Source organism: Canis aureus, chromosome 20, assembly GCF_053574225.1.
Source record: "Canis aureus isolate CA01 chromosome 20, VMU_Caureus_v.1.0, whole genome shotgun sequence".
NCBI lineage: Eukaryota > Metazoa > Chordata > Mammalia > Carnivora > Canidae > Canis > Canis aureus.
The window spans coordinates 55,115,866-55,135,358 of NC_135630.1; the positions used below are offsets into that span (position 1 = coordinate 55,115,866).

The window sequence follows — 19,493 nt, forward strand, 5'->3', positions numbered from 1 at the left end:
ACTGTTTTAGGTTGAAGGAGGCTAAGGAAATATAATAACTAAAAACACTACTTGACTCTGACCTGGATCCTCTGAGAATTAAATGAAAGCGATAGATCTGTGTTAAATTCTTGATTTTGGATAGTTGCATCATTGTCATGTAGGAAGCAAACCCTAAAACATTTAGGGATGAAGGGATACGAGGGCAGCAACATACACACTCAATTGGCACAGGAAATGAAAATGAAGTTATTTGTACCATACTTGTAATTTTTTTAAAGATTTTAGCTATTTATTCACGAGAGACACATAGAGAGAGAGAAGCAGAGACACAGACAGAGGGAGAAGCAAGCTCCATACAGGGAGACCATCATGGGATTCGATCCCAGGACTCCAGGATCACACCCTGAGCCAAAGGCAGACGTTTAACTGCTGAGCTACCCAGGCGTCCCCATACTTGTAACTTTTCTGTAAATTTGTGATTGTTTCTACACCAAAGAAACTAAATAATTCAAAGGTGAGGAGAGAAATGAAAACAAGATAATCAAGAAATAATTATATGGTATGCCAGTTTGATAGCACCACTCAATCTTGTTTGTGCCTCTACAGATCCACTTACCACATCACAAGGAACATATTTGTGTAAGGACTACTCTCCTGCAATCTACTCTAGGATATATATTTATAGCCTCACTGCTTAAAATGGTCCATACCCATGCTTGAATAGATAATTGGATTTTAAATAACCTACCTTGGTTTGCCTTCATTTTTTTCCACAAAAGAGGAAAGTTCATATATCTATTAAAGAAGTTGCAAAAACTTGAAACAACTTTCAGTGCAGAGCACAACACATATGCAAGCCACCAATGCAAAGAGTAACACATTGCTTTCTTAGAATTATTCAGAAAATTCTTTCCAAATCTCACAAGTCTTCAAGAAAATAGCTGCGTGTATCCCTGAAAACGGTTTCTTGAAAAGGAGTCAAACATAATAAAAGAATCCCTCAGCTTGTAAACCATACTGAGAATTCTCTAAAGGGAAGCTTGTTTCAGTTGGGTCATACCCGTCAGATCATGTCCCCACTCTGTTCGTCCTTTGGCTAAGGGGTAAAATAAACGTTATTGAAACAGGTGACTGCTAAGATTCCTACTTTACTGTTTACGATCCTATTCCTTGTTTATCCTGTTCAAAACTGAGGCAGCCAGGGCTCACACTGACTAGAATTCATGTACACAGGGAAAATGCCCACTTGCCTCTTGAACATCAAATAATCCCATGGCATGACTTTAACTTAAACAATTTAATAAGAGCCAAATGTACGTTGGGTTATTTGGATAAAACTATCTCTGTAACATGTTTTTTCTTAACACTATATGCGAAATGTCAAAGCATCCAGAGGCCAGGGTAACCCCACCTTTGCTTCCTATCGCATGTTTCTCCTTGCAACTAAACACAGTTTGATATTTTCAAGATTGAACCAAGTTTCCTGTCTTTATTTTGTGCCTGTTGCTAATTTTTAACTTAAACGTTGTAATATCCTGCTTTACACTCTGCAGCTTCAGTGGGTTGAGGCAAGATTCGCTGGCTTTAAACTCTTTTCACAACTAATTTTGAGTTCTATTTCAGTTTTCCCCACCCCCACCCCCACCTCCTGCATTATCTCTTCTCATTTCCATGGACTATTTTATTCCAAGATTCTGTGTAATATTAAATTACAATAATAGCAATCAAAGTCATGGGGAGCTAAAGGATTTTCGATTGCAGCCCATGCTTGGCTCTCAATAGCAGGGCAGAAGGAGAGCCTGAAAAGCACAACAATTCAGAGAACTTGCCAGCAGACCCCATTGTCCTTTCAGTTTCTAATGACACTGAAGTACTTCCATGATTAAAATTTAAAGGCTTCCCAGTAACCAAGTAATTTGCCCAAAACTCCTTATCTAGCACTCACCAAGAAGACTCTGATTTTAATATACTATTAATCAAGCTCCAGCCAAGTTTACCACTGATACTTTCAATTACAGAGAGACTAGCTTCATCTCTCTCAGTGTGTATATATGAGGGGAATTTTTTTTTCTGATTAGTCAGTTACCCAGCAATGAAAGAAACCACAAACCTGGTTTAGACACATATTACTAAGGCATTAGTTATAGTTTTGATAACAACAAACCAAAATATTCTAAACTATTTTAAACTATTGATTGTTTTTGAGAATGATTACAAGTCTGAATTCCTTGGTGTTCACTCATAACAGAGAGCTATTACTATTATAAAACACTCATGTGTTCATTAAGACCCATGCAGACACATACTTTAAAAATATAAAAATCAACTAAGAAATTTATTTCAAAAAAAAAATGAAGATATGCAAAGATTTATCTATGTTTGTTTCAGGGTTGCTCATAATGCCGAATATTTAGAGCAATGTAAATATTCAAAATAGAAAATTGATTATACAAATTATGGATCATTCTTCCAAATAACTGAATAATATAACAGTAGCTTTATACAACTTTTTTTTTTTTAATATGGGAAATATGTGTCCTATATTAAGTAGGAGAAAAAGCCAGTTTGTTAAAATTCATGCAAATGCACAAAAACCCTGTCCATATACTCATCTACAGATGACCAGTACTTACGTTTTGGTGATTATGAGTCCAATTTATTTTCTTAATTCTGCATTTTCAATTATACATTCAAATACACATTCTTTTGTGACTATTTAAATGACATTAATTCATCTCATTCCATACATAAGAATTCATCTATATAGCCAAGGAATAATGGAAAATATTTGTCCTCTTTTTTTCTTCAGTATTTATATAGTACCATAAACAATTATTACACCAAATCTTATAATTCTGTAGAAAAAAATATGGATAGCATTTGTATTACATTGTACATTTGTGACAAAAATGTAGACAGTGTACATGCAGCTTGGGGAATGATTAAGATGATTACTAAATTACCTTGGTCAATTAGTCAAAATAATAAGATTATTATTATTTTACTTTCCTGTATAATTTTTTATTTTCTTTCTGGGAAAGTTATTTTTCATTTACCTAAAGCCAAGGAATTGTATTATATTTAATACAAACTATAGGATGACTTCAAACAATAAGTAACTATATGGCAGTATTTGCTGGTGAAAATAAGAAAAGATGAAATTAAAAATTGAATTTTCATAGCTTGAGCTAGAAAAAATATAGTTACATACTATCTTATTTATGGTTTAATGTAAATTAAGTTTTAATTACTTATATCTACTAATGATCCACACAGTAATACAGAAGAAAAATACATTTTCTGTAAAGAATTTCTTTCAAAGAAATGAGCAACTCCTAATTCTGGAGGCACAGGGTCTTACTACTGTTTGTATGCTAAGTTGAAATAACAGTATTATTGTTATTCAGTTACAAAATCAGGTTTTTATAGGAAAAAGTTATTCACCAATATGTTACCGATAATAGCTTATATTTGTATGGGATTTTATAAAGCTCTTTTAAACAATTAAATGCAACTAAATCTCAAAAAATAATAATTGAACTTCATATTAATAAATATTTTACAAATGAGAAAATTGTGCATCAAATGCTAAATGAGAAAATGTTCAACTTTACTAATAATGAGAAATAAGCAAATAAGCAGATTATCTTTTTAAATCTATAATATTAAACAATTATTTTGTTATTATTTTGATGATAACATAGGACACTGTTGGAGATGTGGTAATCTAAGATTTCTCAAATTTCTAGGGAAAAGTACAACTATTCTGGAAAGAAATTAAGAAATGTGTACCAAATGTCAAAGTATTCACATCACTTGAACAGTCTCACTTCTGAGATTGAAGCCTAAAGAATTTGACTGAAATAAAGGAAAAGTTTATGAGTAAAGATGTCCATTGCTTTATTATTTATAACTAAAAGATACAATTTAATGTGCAGCAATAGCAAAAATAGGCAATGAAATTTCAACACTAAATCTATTAAAATTATATTAACAATTATTTTTAATTGCAAGAAAGATTTTCACATTATATTACTACTTATAATATGGTGACATTTAAAAAATATAGAAGATAGGAATAAAATAAATCAAAATGTTAACTATAGTTATTTTGTAAAAGGGGTATTAACAGTGATTTTTAAATATTCTTTATTATAGTTTTTAGATTCTTATCAGTGAGTAAATATTGCTTCTTTAAACAGGAGAAAATATAACTAATTGCGCTTTAAAACTTTGAATGTCGCCTAAATATCCACTGGATTTTTCTTACCTTGAGCTTGACTTATCACTATTTATTCAATTGAAATCCTCCAAAGCATTTTACTTTAAAGATGACTGAGACCAACATAGAGATAAGTAACATTTTTTACAAATGACAATTTAAAATATTTTAAATACTTTGTTTTTGCCATTAATGTTAGATTTGTGGAAATTATATTTGGGGAAATTTTAATTCCATTATGGAGTAAAAAAAGTCATTGAGAAATAATCCTATTGCAGTTTTAGACATCTGTGATTTTAATCTTTATGATTACAATGATTACCCATGGTGATCAGTAACTTTGAATTTTAAAAATATTCTGCAGGAGAAATTCATCAGCCCTATCTCGCATAGACTCACTTTTAATATCTATGCTGAGACAGGTTATCTAAATGAATTTTATTTTTTTAAATTCTCTTTTCTAAAAGCTATGGTCTGAGAGTAACAATTTCCTTTTATACTTAAATAATGATAATAAGATGGAGTGACATATTTTAACCAAATATAAATATGCTGTTCATGTGAACATATTTAAAACCTATACATGCATAACTTTCAATATATGTGAATGCATGTCATGAAATACTTCCTGGGCCTTTTCTAAACTAATGCTATACAAAGTGAAGAAATACTTATTTTTTGGTGAGCTTTTATTTGACATTATAACAGCATCCAACCACCTGCATACATTAGATAAAAAATCCTCAGTGATTAAAATGCCAGTGATTAAAAATCCCAAGAAAACAAATGGATTCAAATTAAACTAAAAACATAAAATCACAGGTAGTTTGGACCACTTCTAAGGAAAAGAATCACAAATTTTATAATTGCTATTTCCCAGTTTTGTTTGTTTTTTTCTTTAAGATACTGGTAACTTCATATTAAGACCACAAAATAGATCTCTACTCATTCAGAGGTGATTGAATTATGTATCTTTCACTTAAGTCTTTTTTAACCTGACCTTTAAATTTTAATGACTACATATTTAACATTTTAAAATAGTCTCCATCTCTAACTTCTAAGAGGGGTAGAGGATTATTAGAAGGTACCAAATGAAGCCACAAATGTGTTTTATATCTGTATTGTATGTCAACTAATTACACAAAGATATACACAAGTATTGAGTAAATAAAAGTGAGTATGTGACCTGAGAAGTAGTAAAAATTGGCTAACCGATTTCTGTTTCCTAATGAAAATTCATTTCTTATTTTGCATATGTACTCGATTAAGACATATTCAAGTTGGATATTTCTTGAAAAATTTGAACCCTATCAAATAAACCTTCACTAGTATGCAGGTTTACTCTTCACTAAGGGGATTCTCAAGTTTCAGAGTGCTAAGTAAATCTTACAATAGAATATTTAAGCAATTGTCTATAGTTTAAAATAGTGTTGAGCTTCACTCTGCATTACCTTCCCACAAAATGCACAGCATTAACCAATTCTTTTCTGTCAACTAGCAATTTTTGGCAGATCCCTTTTGCATGATTCATGAAGGACCAGTAAAAGGCTAATTGTTCAAATTAATTTGCGTAAATGACTAAGCAAGAGATAACAAAATTACATCTGCACTTGTTTGGCAAAGATTCAATAGCAGCGGCCCTGTACTGCCAGCTGCTTCCAGACAACACTCTTGCAGAAATTAAAAGCTACAAATATTAATTAATACACTTTTTTGGTACGTTAATTTGCACTGAAAGGTTCCGGAGTGCAAAACTGCTGAGAAGATGAACCATGATAATTAGAATTAATGGGATGGATGCATGTTTTTTGCAGCTGAAGTTTTAAAAACCCATGAATGGAACTGGGAACTTGAAACTGACATTCCCATAAATCTCTATGATAATGCAGCTATTAGTATTAGAAGGATTAAGTACTATGGCTCCAGAGTTATCCATCACATGACACATTATATCCCATCTGTCATTGCAGTAGCTAAGACATGATAGCCGTCCTTGAGGAAGCTGTGTGAAAAGCTTTGGGAATTCAAGGAATTGTAGTGATGACTGTCAGACTACAAAATGAATAGCTCAAATCTCTGACTTCTAAACAGAAATAATAGCCAGCACTCTGTATTTGTCAGCTTAGTACTTTACAAATACTCTAACTCTCATAATTGTATTTAAGTTTAGTTAGGCAATCTGAATCATATAGATAGATGAGAATGGAAAAAAAAGAATAGTACAATATCACAGATTTTATCTTTAATTCGTGTATAACCTTAGGACTATGAGTTCCCTATAGGATAGTTTTTACATAATAGTATTATTAATTATACATAGAAACATCTTAGGAAAATCTTACTGTTGACATATTAGTAAAAATACTGAAGTCATTCCTGATGCAATGTGACTAAGAAGTGAAAATTCAATGCTAGCAAACTCTGGACCTTCAGTTTTATCCATACATAGAAACATCTTAGGAAAAACTTAAAACTTTTATGTAGCTCATTCTTAGCAATAAAGAGAACATGCCCTTTTCAACACAGAATTCACAAATATTGGTAATGTATGCTATACAACTACATATATATATGTGTGTATATATATGTGTATGTGTATACATATGTGTATGTGTATGCTATACAATAACACATATATATGTGTGTGTGTATATATATATATACACACACGCACGCGCGTATATGGAGAAATTTTATTTTTTCTGCTTAAAAAAAATTTAAAAATGAAATTTACTTAGCTTCCAGAATAAATGCAAACACTTATTTCATTTAATTATTTTGTACTTAAAAAGGACACAGTATCTTAAAGCTGAAAGGTAATTGTTTTATAGCATTCTCATTTGGATCACTTAGCAGCTTCTAGGAATGTAGCAGCCATCCTGGAGTACTGCATGAGAGATTATGGGTAAGTCAAAGGAGTTTTAAGATTTAAATAAATAGGAAAATTCTAGGGCAGCCCGGGTGGCTCAGTGGTTGAGCATCTGCCTTTGGCCCAGGGAGTGATCCCAGACTCCCAGGATCGAGTCCCATGTTGGGCTCCCTGCATGGGGCCTGCTTCTCCCTCTGCCTGTGTCTCTGCCTCTCTATCTCTCTCTCATGAATAAATAAATAAAACTTTAAAAAAAAAAAAAGAATGTCAAAGAACATTAAATAATTTATCCGGCGGGGGGGAGTCACACAATAATAGTTTAAGTAGCTGAGGACTTATTGCACTAAAGAGACTATAGATTTGATTTTACAGAGAATGTCTCAGTGACAACACTGATGAAACCTGGTGAATACCTTTAAATATGGCGTTAGAAGACATTTTTCAGGGGGTGAAGTAGAACTTAGTCATTTGCTTGCTCTATCACAATAAAAAATTTTGAAATACTTTTCCCTAAGAGGATAGTTTCTATCTACAAAAATAACAATTTCAGTTATGTTAGATAATATATTTTTAGATTTAAATGGCCAAATGATAGAATGAAAGTTTTTTGTGTTAGAATGGAGAGGGCAACATGTCAAGGCATTCTCTACTTGACTGAAAAAATCCATGCAACACCCCTAGAATACTACTGTAGGATGCTCATTCGTACTGCCCAACATGACTTCCCTCGACTATTTACTCAGTTTACTACTTTAGGCTTAGAAATATGCCCAGTCCACAATCTTTGTTGCTTATCAGGATTCATGTCTCATATCAAAATTCTTGAAAAATGTAAACGTTATAAAATACTTCTTTGGAGATTCAATAGGCTTTTTTTTTCCCCTACAAAGTAGTTTTTATAAGCCCTTTAGTTGTATACTTCTTAAACTGTCAAAATGTATGCTATTTTCTAATTTCTAGACTCAAATGTATATTTTTAAAATACTTCACTGATTTCAGTTTTGTTTGATGATAAGATGTATCTAAATCTAACATTCATAGTTGATTTCAGGTACTTTTTAGAGTAGTTAAAACTGTTTTTGTCAGAAGGCACAAAATATTTTTCAGTTGGTAATATGTTTCTACACATATACATAATTTCAGAACTATGTAGGCTCTATTGGTTTCTGCTTTGTAGGTGCCAGGTTAGCACAGTGCCTGATTTAAATTTGTCATTTTATCAGGACAGAATTATTGGTCCTTTTCTAAACTAATGATATTGCCTGAAAAAAAAAAAGTTAGCTATCTCTATTATCACCTTATTTGTAAATAAATATTTCAAGAAATAGCACATATCACAAGCAACAACAACCCAATATGAAGAGACCCCTATTTCCAGAAAAATACACATATTTATACAAAGAAACCAAGTACCACGTTGACATTTTATTTCTTTTGGGTAAAGTGACAAAAATTGAGAGAAAATATCTCTTTAACAAAATAAATGTAATTAAAATACACAAAACAGGTACTTTTTTAAATGGTAAATTCCTATCATTAGTATCCAATACCCATTTTATTTTTAATGCCCAATGAAGAAATAGTTCATATATAAAACTAAGAAGATTTTTGTCACAAAAATCTTAAGGCAGTAGGACAATTTTCCTGAACATATTTTTTATATCATAGTTTTATAAATCAAATACACATACACAGCTTTACTCAACTTGGAAGATCATATACAATAAAATCTCTAAGGTGAGGAGTAGCAAGAGGGGTCAATATATGACCCCAAAATATGCCACTCTGGCATGTGGATTATTTGAGTTGAAGGCAATCAGGACTCAGTTGATGCAAGGAGACCTTTTACCATTCCCTTAACTATTTAAAGGGATTTAGATAGGAGGCCTTGCTCAGAGAGCTCTGAATGCCCTATTTGTATGGCAGGGCAAACATCTAACTACCAACATTCATTCTTTCTATTGTCCTTTCAATTTCCTTCCTCCTCTTTAAAGCTCTAGGCTCTGATTCTATTTATTAGTTCGGGATGGCATATAAACCTCAACTGCCCAATATGCCTTTGTGTCTTATTATGTCTGTGAGGCCCAATTAAAATGTAATTAAATTTGTTTTTATTCTATTAATCTGCCCTATGTTAATTTGATTATTAGATTAGCCAAAGAATGAAGATAGGTAGATTAAAAATATTCCTCCCTAATAGACGCTATTCACAAACAGGCATAGTATACAGTCTCCTGGCCTAATGACTTCCACACAAAACTTCATTGTTCCTATCAAAGAAAAGGAATGATACCTAGTGCATTTCTTCCACCTAAAATGCAAATCAAAGCTATAATGAAATACCATCTTGCAGTAATTAGAATGACTAGTATCAAAACAAACAAACAAACAAACAAACAAGAAATAACATGTGTTTCCAAAGATGTGGAGAAAGGAGAACCTTTGTGCACCGTTGGTGGAAATGTAAATTGGAAAACACTAGCTAGGTTCTTTAAAAAACTCAAAGTAGAAGTAGCATCTATCCAGTAATTCTACTTCTGGGTATTTACCTAAAGAAAACAAAAATACTAATTTGAAAAGATCTATGTATCCCAATGTTTATCACAATGTTATTTTTAATAGCCATGATGTAGAAGCAACCATCGACAGAATAATAAACAAAATATAGTATATATACACAATGGATGATTACTCAGCCATAAAAAAGAAAGAAATCTTGCCACGCATGCCATGGATGAGCCTAAAGGGTATTATGCTAAATGAAATAAGTCAGACAGAGAAAGACAAATACCATATGACTTCACTTATATGTGGTCTCTAAAAAACAAAATAAATGACAATAAAAAAGAGAAATAGACTAATAAATATAGAGAACAAACTAGGGATTGCCAGAAGGGAGGGAGGTGATGAGATTGGTGAAAAAGGTGAAGGGGTTTAAGAGGTATCAAATTTTAGTAACAAAATAAATAAGTCAGAGGGATAAAAAGAACAGTGTGGGGGGGATATAGTCAATAATATTGAAATAGCTTTGTATGGTGACAGATGGTAACTACACTTACGATGACATTTAGCAATGTATATAATTGCGGAATCACTATGTTGTACATCTAAAACTAATATTATCAACTCTACTTCAATCAAAAACAAAATAAATAAATAAAATGCTTTCTGAACAGATTTTTGCCTTTTGAAGGACTCAGCTTTAAAAGAACAATGTATATCTTATATCAATGGCACAACTTCTATTAGCTATCCTACAGAAAGTAATCTTTCTGACTTGTTCCCTCTTACCCTCTGTACAATATATACCCAATAAACTATATGCTTCACTTTGGGGTATTTTATTTATTTTATTTTATTTTATTTTATTTTATTATTTTATTTTATTTTATTCTATTTTAAGTGATTATTTAAATAATTTGTTCTATTTTCCATCAGTCCTACTATTAGGCTGCCATAATAAATTAGGTTATAATTTCTTCAGAGACAGGGTCTCATACTCATATGATCTCATACTTCTGAATATCCATCATAATCCTTACTGTCACTTGTTTGGATTTGACTTATTCAGCATTTGGAAGGGCTTCAAAGCTCACAATGACCAACCTCCTTTTCTGGAAATTTCTCTCACTAAAAGCTGCCCTACTCTCACTAGCACATAAGCACAACTGTAATACAGAAATTTGTTTCTCGTGCTTAAGTAGGCACCATAGTCAACAAGAAAATCAGACTTTTTCCCCCCTCAGAAATTTAAAATGTGTGTGTTTTGTTTGGTTATTACAAAGCTACTATTAATACTTTGGGGTGAGTCCCACAGGACTACAAAACACTCCCAGGAGGGACCCAGAGGAGAGAGGCTTTCTGAGGGGAAGGAAGCACTGAGACTCAGGAAAAAGGGAGGCCATTGGTAGTAGAACCTGTGACTGCTAAAGGAGGACATGCCAGTACGGTGTGACACAGGCTGAGGACAAAAAGATTAGATGGAAAGCCACAAAGCTACTTGGCTTCCTCCTTCTTCTCATTTGTATTTTTCTGCTCCTTGTCATGACCTCAGAGCCCCTCTCCTCGCCAGAGGCAGTAGAAAGCCAATCACGTCAGAAAAATATGGAACATTTCATGAATTGGCAGGTCATCTTTGTGCAGGAGCCAGGCTAATCTCTGTGTCATTAGAAATTGGACATTTGTAACTGAGGGGACAAATTTCTAGAAAATCTTTAAAACTGTGTCAGTTTTACTACAGTGTTTTAAACAGAATGTCTGTGAAAGCTTCTAGCTGAGGTTCCTTATCTGGATTCTTGGTTTTTCACATACTTACTGCATTCTACAAGTTGGTTACCATTGTGCAGGATTTTTGTTTGTTTTTAGTTACATATCCAGTTACTTATAATTCTAAGAAACCTAACATATATATAGCACTGTATTCCCTGGAGTCAGCATCATAAAAGAAAACCCTGAAGTTAGAACTGAGGCTTCAAAATAAGGAATATGGTCTTTATAACAAATTTTAACAGAAAACAAATAGTAATTTCTTATAAAATTCCTTTCTATAAATGAATAAACGTACCCACTTTGCTATATATAGATATCCTAGGACCAAAATCATGTCAATAAAAGATGGGAAATGTCTTTTAGTATGAGGTGCATGAAGTTTGATTACATAAACTTAATCAAAATATTCACTCTCTTAAAAATTTGAAGAATCCCATATATGCTTGCTTCATTCTTCTGCTCATCTTAAATTTAGGGTATGAAAGTTTTCTTTTTCTTGTTAGACTTCTCACACCAACACCAAAATAGAGCTGTCCTTAGGAAGTGAATTCATCATCCCTAAATTCTTCATTTCATTTTCAATGATACATTATGAAACATATTTTGATTGTGAAAAGTCAATGTCCCATATCTTAAGAAGTAAAGATTACATTATCCCATTAATGAACAGGAAAAAATAGTGCATTCATAAGGAAGTCAAATGATACCTTTGGGATTTGGTCCACACAGATACTTTAAGGGAGAACATCTGTCATGAGAGAGACAATTTCTTTCTGTAAGAAGCACACAGAATCTATACAGTAGGAAAGTCCTTTATTCACAAGGAGGCAAGAGAGAGTAGAAAGCATTTACTTGTCTTTTTTTTTTTTTTTCCAAAGATTTATTTGAAAGAAAAAGAGAGAGGAGGGGCACAGAGAGAAGAAGAGAGTCCTAACACAGACTCCCAGCTGAGTGTGGAGCCCTACACAGAGCTTGTTCCCAGGACCCTGAGGTCATGACCCGAGTGGAAATCAAGAGAGTCAGATGCTTAACCAACTGAGCCACCCCGGCACTCCTGTGGGTCTACTTCTTGAACATTTTTTATTGTGGTTTCTTAAACCAAATTACTAAAATTGGTATCTAGAAATAATAATAATAATTAATAATAATAATAAGGTATCTAGAATAATAATAATAATAAGGTTTCACACACAGTCAATAAGGTTATCACTCCAGGGAAGAAAATGTTTGACATGGCTATGTATAAATTGCAGAATATATTAAGAATTTTGACATTATGTAAGAAGAGGCATTTTAATGCCTATAGTTTCTTGGATAAAAAACAGCCTAGCACATCGATGAAAAACAACAAGTTTTAAATTTTTCCACCAACACGTGGCTACTTGTAGAATTTTAACAATCAAAACATCTATTTGAAGAATTTTATCAAAAAAATCTAAGGTTTTAAGGTTTAGTCTGAGTAGAGGGACTAGATAGAAAGGCTAGGAAGGTACCATATTTCTTTAATCCAATGCATTGTGACTGAATGATATGCTACAAAGCCTTTGGCAACTGCTCCTCTGAAGTTCAACTTACCAAAGGAAAATGAATGAACCCTGTTTACCCCTTACTGGTAATAACTCACCCTAATCTTACCAAGGAAAGATCTACTACCAGGTTTCTAATAATCTTAGGTTTTTGTCTTCCTAACTCCTTTGAAAGAAAAGCTTTCATTCTTTGAAAAAACATTAGAATAAAATTCCTTGTGAGATTACTTTACATTTTCTATTCATAAGCCCCAAATAATAGCACACCAGAGTAACAGCAGCAGCCAAATATATTTACCATGTGTCTGACTGTTGATTACCCTTTATTTAGAAAAATATACTTGAGATCAGGTATGGGTTTTCTACAGCCATGTAGCAAAATGGAAAAATCACTGTTCTGGGAGCTAGACTCCTCCAAAGGCACTTGGGTTATCTTGAAGAAGTCATTTGAATTCCCCTAGGCTCACTCTATGCATCCAGCGTATGGAGCCATGAAAACTACATTCTCACCAGCTCAATAAGATCAGTGCAATTAAGATTGAGAGTTGATTTTAACTATTCAAAGCAAAGATAAACATATGAAAAAATTGCTATTCCCATCAATTTACATGTGGCTTAATCTTGATAACTTAGAAGTAGCGGGGAGGCTCTAAGAAATGAGCTAAGCAAACAAGCATATGCCCATGTTTTATTTCATGTAACGAGCATTAGCGATGGTGGTGGCTGAGTCTCCTTTCCTGGGCCATAGAAAACAGTTGATACTGCTTCCAGAAGACACTTCCACAACCAGGCATTACGTTTTTATCATATGGAAAAGTTGCCCGAAGAGCTTTGAAATCATAAACTGTAAATGAGTGGGATGAACCTAAATGGTATTATTAAAAAAAAAAAAAAAAAAGTGTGAGGCAAATTAGAAAGGGAAATAAGAAAGAATAGAGAGAAGGAAAGCAGAGACAAGGAAAACTAACAGGTAATAATACACAGTAATACACAGCTTGTTAGAAATATTAGGAATCCAGTCAGAATTTTTTAATCGATTTTCTTGAGAGTATCAACAGGATAAAATGAATGCCTTTTTTGGTCATATTTACTTATGTTCTTTTCCTCAATATTAGTCCCCCATCCCCAAAGGAAAAACAAACAAAATATCGCTGACCAAAAGCCAGGGTCTGGCTTCCTCAACGTATTCAAGCCTAGAGAGTGGTTGCATGCTTGTCATATTTAGTCTATTTCTAAGCTTGATGCAGAAATACAAACAAACATTGCTGCACAAAACCTTAGTAAGATAAGACTGTGATTCAAATCATCCTTTTAATTCAACACCTTCTGGTGAGTAGATCTAGCCAGAAGCAATGCAAACTGGGATTAAGAAACAAGACCAGCTGTCCGATGGAGTCAGTCTCTTGAAAACTAGCAGTATTTTCTCTGAGAAGTAATTGAAATAAACAAGAAATTTATCCTTGCTTCAGTTCAGGGAATGGAGAAAATTCATATTGAGAAGTGAGAAAGGAGGGTGAATTGTTTTTAAAAAATAGAAGAGACACTCTGGTAAGGACAAAGGAATGAGCTAAGAATTTACAACAGTTTACAGTAAATATTTTGGTGCTATTTTATACATAGTTTTATTTGGCTATTTTTTCCAGTTTCTCCTAACCTATCTGCATTGTTTTTTTTTTTTTTTATTATTTATTTATTTATTCATGAGAGACACACACACAGAGAGAGAGAGAGAGAGAGAGAGGCAGAGACACAGGCAGAGGCAGAAGCAGACTCCATGCAGGGAGCCCGACGTGGGACTCGATCCCAGGTCTCCAGGATCATGCCCTGAGCTGAAGGCAGACCCTCAACCACTGAGACATCCAGGGATGCCTCCTATCTGCATATTGAAGGAATTATGACTGACTGGATTTGAATTTATCTAAATTATAAGACACTACCTTTAGTTCTTACAGAAAATAGGTTTGCTTAATGCCACACATATTCTAGTGAATAAAAGCATCATCTTAGTCTACTGGGCTTGCCATAACAAAATACTACAGACCGGATGGATTAAAAATATATTTTCTGATAATTCTGGAGGCTGGAACTTCAAGATCAAGGCACTGGCAGGGTTGGCTTCTCTAGAAGCCTCTCTCCTTGGTGTGTACTGTGTGCCTTGTTGCTGTGTCTACACATGATCATTCTTCTATGCATATACATCCCTGATATTTTTTGCCTTTTCTTAAAAGGACACCAGTCCTTTCAGATTAGGGCTCCACACTTAGGACTTTATTTGTCTAATTATCTATTTAAAGATCCTATCTCAAAATATACTTATATTGGGGGTTAGGCTTCACCATATGAATGCTGTGGGGCCACAATTCAATACATAACAACACACATGTGGTAACTGTAAGGAAACTTTTTTATTAAAGATTTTATTTATTTCTTTTAGGGAGAAAGAAAGGGAGGGAGTAGGGGGAGGAGCAGAGGGATAGGGTGAGGGAAAAGCAGTGTGGAGGGGACCAGGGGCTCCATCCCAGGGCCCTGAGATCATGCATGACCTGGGCCAATATCAAGAGACTGATGTTTAATCAAGTCACCCAAACACCCCATAAGGAACTTTTTATGTATACCCTGCTGTGAGGGAATTCCTTGTTCCTAAATTCACCTATTGTTTTAAGATAAGCATCACTAAGATTTAAGTTTTAACTTTCTTTTTAATGGGATTAATGTAACTACATTTATCAGGCCATTTTCAGAAAGTGTATTAGAAAAATATTCAAATGTCAAATAAGATGCTGACCCAACCAATAATTTTAAGTAGCTGACCAAATATGAAAGCCAAGAACAGTATCTATTTTGGTCCACTATGGAAATGCTTCACCAGGCTAACCATGGCACACTGATAAGCTACGGTGGCAACTTTAGAGTAATATTTTTGAAGAAAAGGATCACAGTGACTACATACAACTATCAGAAAAATTACCTGAAGTTTGGAAGTTTGGAAACAACAAATAGATAACTGGGTATTCTTCTATTGTTTGATTTCGTATTTACTTAACTATTTTATGATCTGTAAGAAAAGCAGTTCATTTATAAATTTTTGTCAGGTACAGATGAAAATAACTCCTGTCCAAAGGAAGAGATAACCCCCAAAGTTATAATTTATTGCCTTATAAGACATTAACCAGCTTTACATGTAACCCAAGAAACTTATCATCATATTTCTTTTTAAAATTGCCTTGGGGCACCTGGGTGGCTCAGTTGGTTAAGTGTCTGCCTTTGGCTCAGGTCATGATACCAGGGTCCTGGGATCAAGCCCCTCATTGGGCTCCCTGCTCAGTGGGGAGTCTGCTTCTCCCGCTCCCTCTGCCCCTCTTCCCTGCTCATGCTCTCTCTCTCAAATAAAATCTTAAAAAAAAAAAAAAATTACCTCTACACCCACATCATCAAATGATCTTTGAACTGATTTAAACTTACTGTCTCAGTCATCAATTAATGGGTTAAACAGAATCTTTGACAAATATTCATTTAATATTTGTCTGAGAAGCATAAATTTACCTTCTTGAGAATGATACTTAACATAGCCAATAAGCATTTATTAATTGATTAATATCTTATAATGATATATTAGAAAAAGGAAACTAATCTGAAAATGGAATCCTTAATAAGAACTATAATACCAAATGACTTGTACTTTAATTCACAAATTACTTCTCATGCTTTTATAGAAAAGTGGAAAATTGGAAATTTCAGAAAAGCAACTGGAACATTAAAAAAAGATATTCTTTCATTTTTAAGTTTGTTGACTATAAATTTATGTAGGAAAAGATTATGCATATCCCCAAATTTCTTTATTGTTTTCCATTGTTAATATTTAATAAACACATGTTGATTAAACCTCTATGTGGAATTATAAATACATATTTATAAAAATAAAGTAAGAAAATGAGTACGATTTTAATGACACATTGATTCTAGGTATTTTTTCAGGGAAGAAAAAGCCCAGTGCTTTTTTAAACAAAGAAATATGGCCTAGTGTCATGGGAGGAAAGAAATCAGCCAGGTAGACTGCTGGTCATATAACGATGAACATAAGATACTTTTTACCTATTCCTCATGGGTTGATTTTCCTGTCTCCTCAATATTCAAGGTCAGGAATCTTCCCCACTATGAGTCCTTGCTTACCTATGATGCTAGGCTGAAATAGATGTCTCTAAATCCATTTAACTGTCCTTAATTATACATATGCCTCCTTCTTTCTCTCTGTTTTTTTTTTTATTTTTTTTTTAAGATTTTATATATTTATTTGACAGAAAGAGAGAGAGAGAGAGCATAAGCAGAGGGAGCAGCAGGCAGAGGAAGAGGGAGAAGCAGGCTTCCTGCTGAGCAAGGATCCAGATGTGGGGCTCATCCTAGGATTTGGGATCATGACCTGAGCCAAGGCCAGTGCTTAACCAACTGGGCCACCCAGGCATCCCTCTGCATCCTTCTCAATTCCATGATCTCAAGAAAAATAAAAACTGTTAATTTTATAATCCAACTAATTTAGTGCTTGACATTTTAGTCAACTAATTTAGTGCTTGACAACTTAGTGCTGTTTATTAAATAATTAAAATGGATTAAAATATATTTGACTGACCACCCAAAGTAAATCAATTAATCTGAAATAAAAACTTGAATATGTTCAAAAACATAAGGACCTTGTATACCTCCATATTAGTCTATCTACACACAAAAGGTAGGTCTATATGCAAAAACATTAAAACATGAATCATCAAAAAAAAAAAAATTCTCCCCAAATAACTGCTTAACCAAAGAATTCAACCATTTTGTTTGTTTACAAGTCTTCTCGGGCATTTAAACACGGTCTGAATCTGAATCAGTCTGAATCTAATCTAAACTCTACACCTTTAACTGGCAATTGCTATGATGTAGCCTTCTCCATCGTCTCATCACAGCTATGAGTTTGTATAACATTTATTTTTAAATCATTGGGATTTATAGTTATTAGCATATAAAAGTTACAGAAATATTTGAAATATCCCAAATATAACACTGGATTCCATTTCAAAGGAAGGTTTTGTTGCACATTTAAATGCCTGAAAATAAGGCATATAATAAAGAGCCTGGTAGATCTTTTCTCTGACAATATCACAGAAAATGGCTATAAAATCTGACGGAAACACTGACAGATTACCTCCGAGACGGATTACCTCTGAGAGGGATGTAGAACCCATTTTGTCTTTAAACTGACCCTGAAGATGTGTCACACGTTTGTAATATTCACAATAAAGAGTTCAAAGGCAAGACTGGGAGATTTCTTAGGCTTGGAATAAAACATTCAGTTTAGTGAGTCTAGTTTCATGCAGGGGGATGGAAACTGATGCAGAAAAAGTCTTTCAATTGTCCTTTACCTATATCTATTAATTGCCACTCATCAAAAAGCACAGCTAAACTATACAAAAAGTATTTTTAATTGCCAGAGTAGTACAATGAACACCAAAAGCCTCCTTCTAGGTCATGGGGTAGAAAACACAAAAGAGTTTATTTTTGTGTGTGCTTAAAAAAAAAAAAAAAAAATTCCACCTCAACCATATCAACAGTCCATCCGATTTGATCTCCTTCTGAGATAAAATGTAAGCTATTCTCACACCTTGGCGAGGATGTCAAGTATTTTAAGAACAGCCGTGTGAGATAAAAATGTCAGTAATTATATTCATTCCTTATACTGAGGTGCAGCCTTTGCAGTCCAATAGTTCAATGAGGAAAACAGATTATGCGAGTCAGATTTTCTGAGCTTCTTACCTTGTAAACTTTGTAAGAGGTTGTTGTTATAGCTCAACACTTCCTGTTATTAAAAAAAAAGGAAATCTAGACCTTTCCGTTTCTTTGATATATCTGTTCCATTAATCCTCATTACCTTTTTATAAGTAGATATTATTTAAAAACATACATCCTTTTGCTTTTCTTGGAAATCAATCTTAGGAAAGACAGTTTGATAGAAGTGTTACACAAAAAAGTAGGTAGTTTCTTTTTTTTTGGAATAAAATATATCCCAACAATTAGCACGTGCTATATCCCATTGCCAACCTTATTCTATTGTGTCCTCAAAAAGTTTGTTACTTAGGCAAGCAAACACTTTATTTATTGCCATTTATATATCCTGGTATGTTTCAAAGACTTCGGTAGTTGTCTCTTTGTAATATTTCAGCTTTTAAGCTGCTTCCCTGCCTCACTGAGCTCACATAAGATACATCTGAAAGCTTTAGTACAAATTTACTTCGAATAAAGTCTTCAATTCATTTTCATGGCACCAAAAAGACAGCTTTAATAACTGCAATGACAAATAAACTGGAAATCATTCCAGGCCTTTTCACTTAACTGACAAGTAGAACACTCTCATAATGAGCCGCAGGTTTTACGTTTTCTCTTTGACCATAATAGCTTCATTTAAGAGCGTCAGACCCTGACACTTCATCATTTATCTACATTATTTCTCATCTTCTTTCAAATAAATTATGGAATACTAGACTGAGCACATAAAAACAAAGTGACTTGTTATCAGTAAACAGCAAGATAAATTGTCCAGAAGTTCCTCATTTAGTTCCCTTTAAATTTAGGGGCAAGTTATTGGGTGCAC

At 33.5% G+C, this 19,493-nt stretch overlaps 1 long non-coding RNA gene and 1 pseudogene across 3 annotated transcripts in view; both read right to left on the bottom strand.

Moving 5' to 3' along the window:
- LOC144291989 (uncharacterized) overlaps nucleotides 1-19,493 on the bottom strand; it is a 118,865-nt gene that overhangs the window by 19,221 nt on the left and 80,151 nt on the right. The window lies entirely within an intron of this gene.
- On the bottom strand, nucleotides 11,172-11,270 carry LOC144292051 (U6 spliceosomal RNA; annotated as a pseudogene).